This window comes from Brassica napus, unplaced genomic scaffold (genome assembly GCF_020379485.1).
Source record: "Brassica napus cultivar Da-Ae unplaced genomic scaffold, Da-Ae ScsIHWf_797;HRSCAF=1143, whole genome shotgun sequence".
Taxonomy (NCBI): Eukaryota; Viridiplantae; Streptophyta; class Magnoliopsida; order Brassicales; family Brassicaceae; genus Brassica; species Brassica napus.
In genome coordinates, this window is record NW_026016844.1 from 108,744 (window position 1) to 115,137 (window position 6,394).

A 6,394-nucleotide genomic window follows, 5' to 3' on the forward strand; every position below is an offset into this window, starting at 1 on the left:
TAAACTTTATTTAAATCTAAATTATACACATGTTTTTCACTAGACAATAACCAAAGATCTAGATCCAAACAAGCCAAGAAAATTTAGATCTAACACAAATCCCAGAATATTTTTAAACATAATAAACCTTAGAGAAAACTCAGATTCAACAATCTAATATTTTCACATAATAAATAAATCCAAATTTATAATAAAAACTTTTAAACAAATTCGAATTTACTTTAGATCCAAACAGAAAATCAACATGGAGCTCTAATACCAATTGTTAAAATATTTCCATAATGATTCATCAATATGAATCTTTTAGCCATATGATTCTCTGATTGAATAGACTTAAGCGGAAGCATACCTGATGTTAGTTCCGTATACCACCACAAACAAAACTCTGGCCACGTCACTTGTTATAAACTCTAGGGCCACTTACCACTACAATGCATTCCCTATATATTATTTGAGAAGCATTACAACATTTTTTTGTAGCCACATGTCATTAATAGAATGATTCTTAGAATCTTTAGAGAAATAGGTTGGTCCATCTAGATATATAATAAACTTTTTATTAAACTAACCATAAATACATTATTAATGTGCTTCATTATTTCCATAAATAAAATTACGGAATTACATAATATGGCTAAATTATATATGACAATTAATGATTTTGAATAATAAAGATTTGATAAAAATAAGTGTATCTTATATTATATTTGTTTAATTTTAAACTATTAAAATAAATTAAACAACCATAGTAACCATTTAATAAAAATTAAAAAATTCTTTATATGTTATATTTTGAATTTTTAAAAACGAGTATAAATTACTAAAACTTTTAAAAGTTTCACATTCAAATTTTGTGATCTATGGTTTAAAATTTGTTATGACATGATACAAATAATTAAAAAAATCATATAAGTTGAAAGTCTCATTTAATAAGTATTAAAAATAAATAAATAAATAAATATATATATATATATCATTTTAAATTAAATTATATGTCATATAAGAAAATACATAAATATCTTAATTTTGAAAGTACTTTGAACAATTTGTTTCTGATAAAAAAATAAAAAAAAATATTGACAACTTAATTTTTAAAAATATTATAAATTACTTAAACTGTTAATTTATATAAAATAATTTATATATATAACATTCATCTTGCGCAAAGCGCGGGTCTTAACCTAGTAGCATATTATTTCAATACATATTTTTATGGTAAACATGTCATAATTTTCGTAATTGTAAGATAAAATCAACAAGAACTTCATTTATATAAAGACAAACGCCAACGAAATTCTAACACGCCAAAAGTCCAGTTTAATTTTTGAAACTAAAATATAAGTATGATAATTATGAATTTTTATTAGTGCTTTTTTCTTTTTCTTTTCAATTCAATATACAGAGAAGCATTTCTACTTTAATTATATAACATTTAAAATAAAATAAGGCATAGGCCATCTGCTACGACTTTGTATTCCTTTTGTCTTCTTTTTTTTTATATCGAAATTTGTTTCCTTAACTTATCTATAAAATAAACTATGGTCCATTTCACTTAATCATTGACGTCGTTGTTAAAAGCTACTGGAAAGAAAGTAGCTTACAACTAAATGGCTTCGATGTGTTCATTCATCACTTGATAGAGATATAAAACAAATATAAATATCATTGGTATTGTTATTCATTGACCCTTGAAATCTTCTATCGTTTTGTTGAGAACCAAAGAAATACAAAGTCGTAGCAGATATCATAACATATCCAAAAAGAGAAAAACACCCGACCGATCAAGTGACATTGATCAATGGCTCTATTATTATTGTATGTTCACTGTTTGAAAAACTGTCGAATTGGGTGTAATTTTACAAGGCGATAGTGTTTGAAGCTTTGCAAAATGGTAAGTAGAACACGCCATGCATTTCTTAGGCACTTGTCCACCACCAAACTAGTAGTCATTCTCTAATTGATTATTTATTGCTATGACATATGTACACATATTCATATCGAAATTTTCAGGTCTTTTAATAGGCTTGATATTCTCAAGCCTATTAATATCCTCTTTGAATTAGATATGAGGTCTTTCACTGTGTAAGGTTTGTGGAAATGATTGATTGAAAGGGTGAGAAAGTCATGGAAAAGGAAACACAACCTTTTGCTTGTCTGGTAGGTTAGTGATGATAATTAATTAGTTAAGTTTGAATTTTCTTGCCAAAGTAACTAAAGACTAATATATGAATAGGAAGACATGCAAGTTACTTTCATCAATCGTGCGTCAAGAAAAGTTCAAACATAAACGGAAAAAAGAAAAAGAAGAAGAAGAAAGATGAAAGGTGCACAGAGCACATGCCACACCTTGTCGTTATTGCTCGTCTCGATTCTACTATTTCATCATCCTACCGTTTCGGTCGATGTCAACACTTTGTCGTCCACAGAATCTCTTACAATCTCAAGCAACAGAACACTTGTTTCTCCCGGCGGAGTCTTCGAGCTTGGTTTCTTCAAACCATCGGCGCTCCAGCGTTGGTATTTGGGAATATGGTATAGAGAAGTCTTTGATCAGAAAACCTATGCATGGGTCGCCAACCGAGACAACCCTCTGTCCAATTCCATTGGAACCCTCAAAATCTCTGGCAACAATCTTGTCCTGCTAGGTCACTCTGTTTTGTGGTCCACGAATCTTACTAGAAGAAATGTTAGTTCTCCGGTGGTAGCAGAGCTTCTTCCCAACGGTAATTTTGTAATGAGATACTCCAACAACGACACTCCAAGTGGATTCTTGTGGCAGAGTTTCGATTTTCCGACGGATACGGATGAAACTAGGTTACCATCGCAAAACAGGGCGCAGCAGGTTCCTCACATCATGGAGAAGTTCTGATGATCCCTCAAGCGGGTATTTCACGTACGAACTCGACACTCGAAGGGGCTTGCCCGAATTCTTTGTGATGATTAAAGATATTGAACTTCGTCGGAGCGGTCCGTGGAATGGAATCGAGTTTAGTGGCATACCGAAGCAAAGGAAACCATATTACATGATGTACAATTACACGGATAACGGTGAGGAGGTCACGTACAAGTTCTTTATTTCCGAGCAAAGCATCTACTCTAGATTGACAATCGATTTCCATGGGATCCTCTATCAATGGACGGCTTTGAGTACTTTACCAACGGACTTCTGCGATAACCATATTAATTACTGTGGACCCAATGCTTATTGTGAGTCAAACAGGTTACCTACATCATGTAGCTGTTTGCAAGGGTTCGATCGCATCCCAGAACGATCAGAAGGGTGTGTGAGGATGACACCGCTGAGTTGCAGCGGAGATAGGTTTTTACTGCTTAAGAAGATGAAACTTCCAGATACCAAGATGGCTAGTTTTGATCGGAGAATTAACTTGAAGAAATGTGAAGAGAGGTGCCTTAGGGATTGTACCTGTACTTCGTTCGCGGCTGCGGATGTTCGAAATGGCGGAACGGGTTGTGTGATGTGGACCAGGCAGCTTAATGATACCCGGACTTACTCCATCGGTGGTCAAGATCTCTATGTCAAATTGGCTGCTGCTGATATAGGTTAGCTCTATTTCTTTATACATCAGGATATCCTGTGGTACCAATATATTTAGGTAACAATTGATATCAAAATTTCTTTATAAGACTGACATATCTATTGTCACCTAAATATATTTAAATAAATAAATGAATAAGAGTATAAATAAATTCTATAAAGTATTTATGATTACTAATTCTGTATATGCAGTTTTTTCCTCGGACGAGGAGAGAGACAGAAATGGAAAAAAATAGGTTGGAGTGTAGGAGTCAGCTTAATGCTTATTCTGAGTGTTATCGTGTTCTGCTTTTGGAAGAGGAGACAGAAGCAAGCAAAAGCAGCTGCAACACCTATAGGTAAACAAACCAGCTTTCAAAAAAAAAAAAAAAACCTATAGGTAAATAAGGCTCTTTTTTTTTTAAAACACCTATAAGGTAAATCAGTAATAACCTTCACCTTTACATTTTATTTAATTCCAGTAATTTTAATTTTATTTTCTAATCCTTTATCTGTTCAAATGTTAAGTTCAAAACCAAGTTCTAATGAACGGGGTGGTATTACCAAGACGGAGAAACTTGTCCGAAGAAAACGCGGTAGAAGATTTGGAACTTCCATTGATGGAGTTTGAAGCTGTTCTCACAGCCACCGAACATTTCTCTGACTGTAACAAAGTTGGAGAAGGTGGCTTCGGCGCTGTTTACAAGGTAGATTTATAGCCGCTAATCCCTATTTTGTTGTTTTAGCCACTTATTTTATTGTAGTTTTGTTTTGTCACGAAATATTTGTGGCATAATTGTGAATATTTTTAGTCATATTTTATTTTATGATATTTGTTTTTGTAATTTTTTTTACCACAATTTACATACAAATAGCTAAATTTCTCATTCCGTAGCTTCTTGGTGCATTTTCTAAATTTCTGCTAGAAAACACAGTTAACTTGGACTTTTTTGGAAAGCTGTAAAAAAACCTTGACACCATATAAAATAAAGATATCTGTAAACATGCTACAAAGTTTTATTTGAAATCAAATGCTTAAGTCATTGTTTCTAATTTTTTTTTTTTTTTGTCACGATCATTGTTTCTAATTTTATTGATGTAATATGTGTAACCAGGGAAGGTTACTTGACGGGCAAGAAATTGCGGTGAAGAGACTATCAGAAATGTCAGCTCAAGGTACCAATGAATTCATGAATGAAGTCAGGCTAATTGCTAGGCTTCAGCACATCAACCTTGTACGGCTTCTTGGATGTTGCGTTGATGAGGGAGAGAAGATCTTGATCTACGAGTACTTGGAGAATCTAAGCCTCGATTCTCATCTCTTTGGTTAGTGCCTCAAGTCTCCACAAGAGTCAATACATTAATAAGTTTATGTTGTTAACGTACGATGTGTAGGTTTAACCAGAAGCAGTATGCTAAATTGGCAAATGAGATTTGATATCATCAATGGTATTGCTCGAGGAATTCTCTATCTTCACCGAGATTCATCCATTCGAATCATCCATAGGGATTTGAAAGCAAGCAACGTCTTGCTTGACAAAGATATGACTCCAAAAATTTCAGACTTCGGAATGGCTAGGATCTTTGGACGAGATGAGACGGAAGCTAACACAAGGAAGGTGGTCGGAACTTAGTAAGTAGTTTAAAAAAAAAAAACATCATCACATTTTTGAAGCAATTAAGAGCTACCCAAACACAGCTTAAAACCTGATAGCTATATTTTCTACGCAGCGGCTACATGTCCCCAGAATACGCTATGGAAGGGATATTCTCTATGAAATCAGATGTCTTTAGTTTTGGAGTCTTGCTTCTTGAAATTATAAGTGGCAAGAGGAATAAAGGATTCAACAACTCGGGTCGTGACAACAATCTTCTCGATTGTGTAAGCTTGAAACCTCTTTAACTTGATTGTGTTGCACGCACACTCAAAATATCTGAAGATATCACTTAAGAATAGATTAAACGTTTATGCACCAGGTGTGGAGGAATTGGAAAGAAGGTCAAGGTCTAGAGATTGTAGACACGGTCATCATAGATTCTTCATCACCAACATTCAGGCCACGTGATATCCAAAGGTGTTTACAAATTGGCCTCTTGTGTGTTCAAGCCCGTCCAGATGATAGACCAATTATGTCGGCAGTTGTTTTCATGCTGGAAAGCGAAGCAGCAGATATTCCTCAACCTAAACCGCCAGGTTATTGCGTCATAGGAAATTATTCGACTTGGAGTAAACAGCGAGACCGTGAATCTTGCACAGTGAACCAGATCACCATGTCGATTATAGACGCTAGGTAATGTGATGTAAAGAAACCACCCTTGATAGTGCTTAACACTAGCTCAAGACCGTAATACCCGAGAACCCGAAAGAACCAAGAGAATTTCTAAGTATGAAGAATAATATGGAAGAATTCTCAAAAATATTTAGAGAACTTCGAGTAGAACACTCTTTCTTTCTTTAAGAAATTTTCTTATTATTACACTTGTTCAACTTCTTGTGTTGTTACAAATGAAAGGACGAAGAGGTATTTATAGCCTTCTAAACTATCTTACAAATATCTAGATTATTCTACTATAACCTCCTTACTTCCTAGATTTTTTTTTCATATTCTCTAGATTTTTCTACTACAATATCTAGATTTTTTCTTCTTGAGGAGGTGATGATAATTCTAGAAGATTCTAGAACTTGAGTTTAATTTTGGGTTTAGTCCAATAAGAGTTTATTGGCCCATAATTAAGCATAGCCAAAAATCAAGTTTAACTTCAATACTCCCCCTTAAACTTGATTTTGTCCACCATTCCGAGCTTGGAGCGGAGTATATCATACTGACCTTTAGGTAACGACTTGGTGAAGATATCAGC

General features: G+C 33.8%; 1 pseudogene; it reads left to right on the plus strand.

Moving 5' to 3' along the window:
• Positions 1 to 1,118: 1,118 nt before the first annotated feature.
• On the plus strand, positions 1,119 to 5,163 carry LOC106415897 (annotated as a pseudogene).
• Positions 5,164 to 6,394: the final 1,231 nt, after the last annotated feature.